The sequence below is a fragment of the Rhincodon typus genome, chromosome 49 (genome assembly GCF_021869965.1).
Source record: "Rhincodon typus isolate 14 chromosome 49, sRhiTyp1.1, whole genome shotgun sequence".
NCBI lineage: Eukaryota > Metazoa > Chordata > Chondrichthyes > Orectolobiformes > Rhincodontidae > Rhincodon > Rhincodon typus.
Genome location: NC_063380.1, coordinates 475,210 through 485,374, shown reverse-complemented (window position 1 = coordinate 485,374; position 10,165 = coordinate 475,210).

Below are 10,165 nucleotides of genomic sequence, written 5' to 3'. Positions count from 1 at the left end.
GTTCTGAAAGTAAAGCAGAAAGTGTCATCTCTGAGCCAACAGACCCGACTTCTCCTTACTATGCCCATTGTCCCCAGTATCAACACTTTGGTGATTGCCATTGACCGGATGTTCAACTGGACTCGCTATGTAAATACAAAGGCAACAAAAACAGATCAGAAACTAGGAATCTTGCAGCGAGTAACTCAACTTCTGACACTCCAAATCCTGCCCACCTCCTCCAAGTCCCAAGTCAGAAGTGTGTTAATGATGATGAAGATTCAACAAACAGTGAAAGAATCTTGAGGACACCCAGGGCGAAGGAGCCCAATCACTCCAGAGCCAAACCCGAGCGGCAAGATTGTGCAAAATGTACAAGATGCAGTGCCAAAGTTTGCCAACGATTCTTAGACAGACGTTTCGAAACCCACGGCCAGTATCATCTTGAAGATCAAGGGCATCAGATCCATGTCATACTACGCCCTGCGAAATTACCTATAAGCCATGGAACAAACTGATTCGGAAACGTATTGTCGTTCCACAGTTATTGTTGGGTTAAAATCAGTAATATCCTTCCAAACAGCATGAGGTGTATACGCTCAGCACGGGGTCTGTAGCTGTTCAAGCAGGCAGCTCACAACCGCCTTCTCAAGGCACACTTAGGGACTGGTAATAGCTGCTGGAGAACCAGCGATGCCTACGTCCCAGGAAAGAAAAGAAAGGATTGGAAAGGAATCTGTCTGAGTTCCATGAGAAGAGAGATTATTTTTGCTCACTCTGCAGGTGGTGTGACGTAACCAATGTTGGCAACCTTTTGTTGTTGTCAGTGACTGCACACAGAATGAAAATAATGGGACGTTTATATCAGAAGCATTCATAATATTTTCCAGAGGGCACATTAACTGACATATGCAAATATGCGGGAGGAGCGAGAAAGAGTTTGGAGTGTGTTGAGGGCGGCACAGTGATTAACACTGCTGCCTCTTCGTGTCAGGAAACCGGGTTCAATGCCACCCTCGGGTGTCTGGGTGAAGTTGGCACATTTTCCCCGTGTCTACATCGGTTTTCTCTGCCCACAGTCCAAAAATGTTCAGATTAGGGTGGATTGGCCACGGTAAATTGCCCAGGGATATGCAGATTAGGTGGGTTAGCCATGGGAAATTTAAGTTACAGGAATAGGGGAGGGGCTTGGTCTGGGTGGGGCGCTCTTTGGAGGGTCAGTCTAGACTCCATGGTCCAAACGATCTGTTTCCTCACTGTCGGCGTTGCATGGTTCTTTGATTGCTTATGTGTTCAGAAGACTCACCATTGTGAGGCTCCCAACAGGGATTTGCATACATTGGCTGTTGTCCATCAAGTCAAATTATGATCCTGAAAGATATTGCAATAGCTATTCTGTTCAATTAGTTGTTCAAAGATGATTAAAATGTGAATTATCCATGGATTAAACTATGCAACAAGCCAGATGGAGATGGGCTAGACAGACAGGCCTCAGCCAAAAAGTACCCTGAACCTGTTAAAAATGCGGAATATAAGAAATTTATGTTCTGAAACAAAAAACAGTTAACATTCCTCCCTCTGAGCCAACAGACGCGAGTTCCTCCATTATCCTTCCTGATCAATATCCCGCAGGTTACGCAATTGGATTAATCATATAAACACAATAGTTAAAAGAGCAAGTCAGAGGCTAAGTCAAATGCAACATGTGAATCACCTCCTGACTTGCACCATTAACAACGCTTCAATCCAAAGTGTGATGGGAGACATCACACCAGCCGAGATGAATGCAGGTCCAACAACACCTGAAGAAGGGATTCCGCCGGGTGCTCCGGTTTCCCGCCACAGTCCAAAGATGTGCAGGCTAGATGGATTGGCCATGCTAAATTGCCATGCAAAATATTGTTCAGGTATGTGTAGATTTAGGTGGGTTATAGGGGGATGGTATGACGGTCTGTGTGAACTTGTTGGGCCGAAGGGCCTGTTTCCACACTGTAGGAATTCTATGATTGTATGATGAAGCTTGACCCCATTCAGGAGAAATAAGCCCACTTGATTGACACCACGTCCACAAACAACCCTTCTCTCTGCAGCCGAAATTCATTGGAAGCTGTTTGTGGACTATCTGCAATTTTCAGTGCAGAAATTCACTAAAGATGCAAAACACCTCCCAAATTCGAGTGATAACATCGAGAAGGACAAGGGCAGCATATGTATAGGAACACAAGACGCGAATGTATCTCGTCCAAGGTACAGAATACACTGGTTTGGAAGTATGTTACCATTCATTCAGCGTCAAAATGCTGGAAATCTCTCCCTAACAAAAAAATCATGAGTCTACCTACAGCACAGAGACTGCAACAGTTCGAGAAGGCGGCTCGCCACCACCTTCTCAAGGGGTAACTAGGGGCGAGTGCTAAATGCTAGCCAGTCAGCGACACCCACGTCCCACAATAGAATTATACAAAAACGTAGAATACCACTGATCATCAAGTGGAAAAAAATATACTTTTGCTCTCTGTTCAGGACGTTGATTCTACCAATTTTGACAACGACAAAGGAGAAGGAAGTCTTTTCTGGTGAGACAACACTCATAGATTGAAAACAATGTGTTTTTTTTTATCAGAAGCATCGACACGGTTTTCGAGAGAACACATTCAGCGAAATATGCAAACCAGAGAGACGAGAGAGAAAGCGTTGTGAGAGCGTCTGTGCATTCAGAAAACTCACTATTGTTTGACCTTCCTGACAAGCTGTGCCGACATTGGCGACTGTTCACCGAGTAAAATTAGATTAGTAAAGGGATTTCAACAGTTACTGTGTTTAATTGGAAATTCGGTTATTGCCAAAGGTTAACGATCCATGGATTAAACTGCAACAGCCCGGGAGGAAAAGGGGCTGAACTAATAGACTGTGGCCAAAAACGAGAAAAATGCAGTTTCCAAAACTATTGCATATATTGAAAATCAACTGGAGATAGTAAGAACTGCAGATGCTGGAGTTAGAGATGACAAAGTGTGGAGCTGGTGGAGCACAGCAGGCCAGGCAGCATCAGAGGAACTGGAAAGTTGACGAATTGGGACGGGACTCTTCTTCAGAGAAGGGGGAGGGAGAAGCGAGCTGCGAAATAAATAGAGAGAGGAGGGGTGGGGCTGGGGAAGATAGGTGGGATGGTGATAGGTGAGTGCAGGTAGGGAGTGGTAGGGATTGGTCAGTGAGGTGGGTGGGGTGGATAGGTGGGAGAGAAGATGGACAGGTCAAGAAGGCAGGGATGAGAGGGAGGGTTGGTCATCGGATGAGGCCAGGAGTTGGGAGATTTTGAAACTGGTAAAATGCGCTTTTCAGCCATCAGGCTGTAGGCTCCCGAGGCGGAATATGAGGTGCTGCACCTCCAGTTTCCGGGTGGCGTCATTATGACACTGGAGGTGGCCCATGATGGACATGTCTCACAGGGTGTGGGAGGGAAAATTAAAATGGTTCGTCAGCAGAAGGTGTTGTCGTTTGTCCCGAACAGAGCGCAGGTGCTGTACAAAACTGTCTCTGAGACTCCATGTGCTCTCACTGATGTAGAGGAGGCCACATCAGGAGCAGCGGATGCTGTCGACCACGTTGATGGATGTGCAGGTGAACATCTGCCCAAAGTGGAAGATTTGTTTCCTGCTTTCAATGGAAGTGAGGTGGGAGGTGTAGGGACATGTGTAGCACTTCCTTTGGTTGCAGGGAAAGGTGCCGGTGGTGGTGGGGCTAGTGGGGAGTGTGGAGCAGACCTCTCGACATGGAGAGAGTGGTCCCTATGAAAGGCAGATAGCAGTGGGGAACAAAATATATCTTTGGTTGTGGGGTCGGATTGTAGGTGGTAGTAGTGTCCCTACCACTGGGACAAGAGTTCCAGGGTTCCTGCTATCCAATGTTATCAACATCCTGGGGCTTACCATTGAATAAAACTGACTAGAGTGGCCATATAAATGAAATGGCTTCCGAAGCAGTTCAGAAGCTAGGAACAGTGCCACGAGAAATGCATCTCCTCTCTCCCCAAACTCTGCCCATCTTTGCCAAGTCTCAAGTCAGGAGTGTGATGATGAAGATGACGATGATGATGATGATGATGATGATGATGATGCAGCTCCAATAACCACGAAAGGAAGCTTGGCATCATCCAGGGTAAAGCAGTCCTTTTGATTGGCACCACATCCATAAACATCGACTCCATGGATAACTGATCATCAGTAGTGGCATTGTGTAATATCTGCAAAACGCACTGCGGAAACTCGCCAAAGGTTCCTGGCACCTTCCAAATCCAGAAGCCACTTCCGTCTAGAAGGACAAGGACAGTAGACACACCGGAAAACCAAAAACTGTAAGTTGCCCTCCAGGCCAGTCACCATCCTGAACTGGATATAGACTGTTGTTCTGTCAGTCACCAGGTCAACCTCCTGGAACAGCCTCCCTGATGGAAATGTAGTCTCGCTGCAGCTCAGGGCCTGCAACAGTTAAATACAGCAGCTTATCACCACTTTCTCAGGGAATAAATAGGATCAAGCAATAAATGCTGGCCCAGCCACCGAAGTCCACAGTACATAAGTGATACTTTTAACGTCCCACATAATTCAGACTTGTGTAATGCCATGCATGTACAGATTTATTAGTAGATATTGATTTCAAAACGTATCTCTATAATAGTCTTGAATAAATACGAGATGACTCATGAGAAAATTAGTCCGAGCCACACCTATTCTCCAATGATGAAGCTGCTATTTCTGTTGTTTAACTTGGTGGAGTTATAATTATTCGTTGGAAATCCCAAGGGTTCGGGGGCGCAGAACCCTTTTGAATGTCATGAGATTGCACTCAGGAAAGATGGTAACAAGGTACATTTCTGAAGAAGGGTCCCGACCCGAAAAGTCAACTTGCCTGCTCCTTTGATGCTGCATGGCCTGCTGTGTTCATCTAACTCCACGCTGTTATTTCTGACTCCAGCATCGACAGCCCTTGCTAATTCTAAGGCACATTGATGAGATGTTTTTACTCGAAAGGGAATAGGCTTTTTCCAGAGGTCATACACTGAAGGTAGATCTTGCTGAGTGAGATTTAGATTCACGGAATAAGTGCAAGGAGGCTTTCTTGCTTTGAAACAATTTAATAGCGCAACATGAGCTGCATTACTGGGTGCCTTTCTGGGTGTCGTATTTTGGTAAGGCACGGAGAGCTTTCAGAAGAGATTGAGGAGAATGAAGCAATCGATGTGCAATTTAACCTTCTCAGATAGAAAGGAAAAGGCTGTCTTCTTGCAAAAAAGAGAAAGCTCATAGGAGAGATCTGACGGAAGCATTCGAAGTGGGGAGGGGCCTGGCCACAACAAAAATACAATAAAAAAGTTCCCAACACTGAAAGGATTACAGATAATTGGACAATGATGTCAAAATGATTGGTACACAAATGAAAAGTGGTAAATTATTTTTTTTGTATGCTACTGGTGATTTGGATTAGGCTTGTCCAGACCTGAAACAATGTGTTGAAGGTCACTTCGACAGAAGCTCCGAAAAAAAAGATTGTGCAATGATATGAAATGAATAATGTGCATAGTTACTGGGCGAAGGCAAGAGAAAAGCACTGATTGAGATGGTTGTTAATAAGGTAAGAGGCCGTGTCGTTGATGGCATTATTTAAAGATGGAGAGATAATTGGCTAATTGTCAGGAGACAGTGACTGGCCTGGAGGTGGCCTTTTTCATGTTATCAAACTGAAGCCAGAGTGGTCTACACTGTTCTGGAACAACAAATGTTTCTAACATAAATTAACGAATTGGAGGAAGGAACCGAATGTACTGTGACCATTTGCAGATGGTATAAAATGAAATACAAAAGCCAGTCATGGAAAGGATAGACGTCGACAGGTCACACAAGTGGATAGTCAACTGTTAGCCAACGGGGGATATTGTGGGAGGACGTGAGGAGGTGCATTTTGGAAGGGAGAACGAAAAATGTAAAGCGGAAAAAAAAAAAAAGAACTGGGAAAACCTGCAACATAAAGCGAATTAAAGTACACTTTGCAGACAACACAGAAAGCTGGCACACAGATACAGCGGGTAATCGGCATTCGAATGGAATTCTGCCCCTGATTTCAAGAGGTTTGGCTTATAACAGTTTGGAGTACTGTGAACAGTTATGATCCTCCTACTTAAAGTAAAAATAGTGTTTCATTGGTGGCAGTTGAGAGAATGTTCACTGGGATGGTCCCCAAGAGTGAAGGGGACCGTCTTCTGCTCAGAGGATACACCTGCTGGGGCTAACTTCTAACCGGAGTTTAGAAAGGTGAGAGGTGATCTCATTGAAACATGCATTATGCTTAAGGGGTTTTACAGGGTAAATGCTGAGAGGATGTTTCTCCTCACCTAAGAGTCTAGAACAAAAGGGCGTAGTCTCCGAATAAATGGAGGTGACACAGAGGAGTTTGCTCTTGCAAGAGTTTGGTACTCTTTGCCACGCAGAGCCCGGGGAAACAAGTCTTTCTGTATATGCAAGGCTAAGGTAGAGACATTCTTGACCAATAGCAGAAATAAAACATTATGGGGAAAATGTAGGAACGTGGGCAGGACGAATGTCAGACAGTCATGATCCGATTGAATGGGGCAGGCTGGAGGATCCGAATGGCCCTACTGCTTTACTTCTTTCTTTTACTATTATGGCCTTATGAACACGAAGAGAAGCTACAGGGTAGACACTAAAAGCTAAATGGTCTCGTTCTGTCCTGCAGAAAGCCTGTGAAAGGTCTCTGACTGTTAATTGGTCTCCGCTCGAATGCAATCACTCAGTCTGACAGGCACCCTGAGAACAATACAGACAGTGAAACTAACGAAGACACTGACACCGAGACAAGCCCCGAGGTCAACAGAGACACTGAAGACAGCACTTTTTTTCGGAGTTAATTCAGCTGTGGACAAGTTGGTGAGGTCATTGATACAAGCAGTTCTGAAATGCACAACATGAGAGGGATGTGTTTCTGCTGGAGAGGGTGCAGAGGGAGATTTACCAAGATGTTGCCTGGGCTGGAGAGTTTCAGTTGTGATCAGGGATTTGACAGGCTGGGGTCGTTTTTCTCAGAGCAGAGGAAATTGATTCGGGAACATGAATGAGACGCATAAAATTATGAGAGGCATCGACATAATACGCAGGAGGAAGTTTTTTCCACTTCGATGGAGGGATGAATTGCAGGGTTGGGGTCAGAAATCTAAGATCAGTGCAGAAGTAATCGAGTTTGTGTGAGGAAAAGCCTTCTCATGCAGTGCTGGTGGGAATGTAGAATTCACTACCTGTAAGAGTGACAGGGTCATTTTTGTGCTTTTGTCTGGAAGGGACTTGACAGCGAGAAGTGATTGACACGTGGGAACAGTGAGGAGGGAAATAAGGCGAAGGAGCAGATACAGAGAAACAGAAAGAGTGAGAGAGGGCAGGGATGAAAGACAGCAAGAGTGAAACAGACTGAAACAGACAGATGTTGAGAAATATAAAGAAAAGAGTTGGTTTTAATGTGAGACAGAAAAAGATCAAATAGGATGAGTGTGCTCTGCCAAGGTGTGGGTAGGGAGTGAGGAAGAGAAGTAAAGAGGAAAAAGAGTGTTTGTGGGATGGGGAGAGACCGACAAACACAGAAACACACACACACGTCTCTCTTTCTCTCACACAGACACACTCGTCTCTGTCTCTCTCTCTCTCACACACACATACTCGTCTCTCTCTCTCTCACACACACATTTTCTCTCTCTACTTCTCACACACACGCACACTTTCTCTCACACACACACGTCTCTCTCTCTCTCTGTGTTTCACACACACACACACTCATTTCCTCTCTCTCTCTCAAACACACACACACATTCTCTCTCTCTCTCTCTCACACACACACACACACACACACTCGTCTCTCTCTCACACACACACGTGTCTGTCTCTCTCGCACGACCGCGCACACACACACACACTCATCTCTCTCTCACACACACACGTCTCTCTCTCTCTCACACGCATGCACGCGCACATACACACACACACACACACACACACTTTCTTAGAGACACAGACAGAGAGAGACAGAGCGAGAGAGACAGACAGAAAGAGACAGAGAGCGAGACAGAGACAGAAAGGGTGGGAGAGAGAGAGCGGGAGACAGAGAGAAAGACAGAGAGAGAGACAGAGAAAGAAAGATAGGGAGAGCCACAGACAGAAAGAAAGATATATATATAGAGAGACAGACGGATCGGGACATAGAAATAGACAGACTGAGACAGAGAAAGAGGGAGAGAAAGAGAACAACAGAGAGATTGAGACAGAGAAAGACAGCGACAGAGACAGGTTCACAGCGAAACTGACAAACAGACAGAAACAGATAGATACAGAGAATGACAGCAGAAAAGAAGCACAAAGGGAGAGGGACAGAGGTTGGTCTGGGGATAAGGGAATGAACGACCCGAACTACTCAGAAATCTCCGATTCCCTGACTACCCTCAGAATCACTCTGAGGGGCAGAATGTCCTCCAGGGAGGAGGTACAGAGGTTAAACCTGCAGATTGTGGAGGAGCAAGCGAGACAGAGTTCGGTGGAAATTCCTGTCCATCGTCCATTGGGTCTCCGAGATGTCAATGTCTCTGGAAGAGGAGGACCAGAGATGTAGTGCGAGATTAAAGAAGGAACATCGTGTCGGGTCGGGATGTTTTAGGAAATGATATAGTTCTACATGCCATCAATAAAGGCACTCCCCTGCCTGCAGTGTAGGCAGGAGGTATTCAGTCAATAGATCACCCCACCTTTGGGAACAGACCCCTGGCATTTGTAACAGTGCAGTGCATGTGAGAGAGGGGAAGCTCGAATCTGAATTCTGATTTTTCCAAAGTCAGCACAAAGTTACAGATTTCATACAGGACATAACAAATCCCCAGAAACACCCTCAGTTTGAACATGTCACACCCCTCAGTCACCACATCCCTCTCCCCCTCAGTCACTACATCCCACTCTGCTTCAGTCACCACATCCCACTCCCCCTCAGTCACTACAACCCACTCCCTCTCAGCCATTACATTCCACTCCCCCTCAGTCACTATATCACACTCGCCTCAGTCACTACATTTCACTCCCCCTCAATCACTATATCCCATTCCCCCTCAGACACCGCATCCCACTCCCCCTCAGTCACCAAATCCCAATTCCCCTCAGTCTCCACATCTCACTACCCACAATCACTACATCTCACCCCCCTTATTCACTACATCCCACTCCCCCTCAGTCACTACATCCTACTCACCCTCAGTCACTACTTCCCACTACACTCCTTCACTACTTCCCACTCCCCTCAGTTACTATATCTCACCCCTCTTATTCACTACATCCCAATCCCCCTCCAGTCACTGCATCCCACTCGCCTCAGTCACTGCATCCCACTCCCCCTCAATCACTGCATCCCACTCCTCCTCATCACTACATCCCACTCCCCCTCAGTCACTACACCCTACTCCCCCTCAGTCACTACTTCCCACTACCCTCCTTCACTACTTCCCTTTCCCCCCAGTTCACCAGCTCCCTCCTCTGTCTCCGGCCAGTGTCTGGTGAGTTGGGTCAAGGCCAGGGACGATCCAGCCCAACGGACCCCAGGGCTGGTGACATCATCTGGGAAGTAAAATTATTGCAATGTTCACGCAAATTGAAGATTTGAAACCAAAATGAAACGCGGAAATAACAACTCTCCTGAACCCGTCTATCCTGATCTGGCTTAGTTATTTTTATGGACTGAGGGGGTTTAGAAATGCTGGAAGATTGTGCATGACTGATCACAGTCTTCTGAAAGGAACCTTGGCACATTCAAAAGGTAATGCACTGTCAGATGAGGATTAGTGCTGGAAGCTTTGCTGGGGTAAAGGAATAGGTGTAAGTGAAATTATCCTAGGAAGTAAAAGAAAGAAAATAGCTCCTTCTTTATTCAGGGTTGAACACAGTTTTGAAAAGATAAAACGGAAAGGATTGATCTTTGTTTTGTTAGGAAATATGCTGACAGAAAGAGAACAATGCTGTGTTCATGTAGGGATCAGAGATAAGATCTTCCAAACTGTACATTCAGCAACATATGAAAATAAGAGAGAGGAGATGGAGAACTTATGTGAGTGGTTGTGTTCTCAGAACACGCAAACATTGTTAAACTCCTG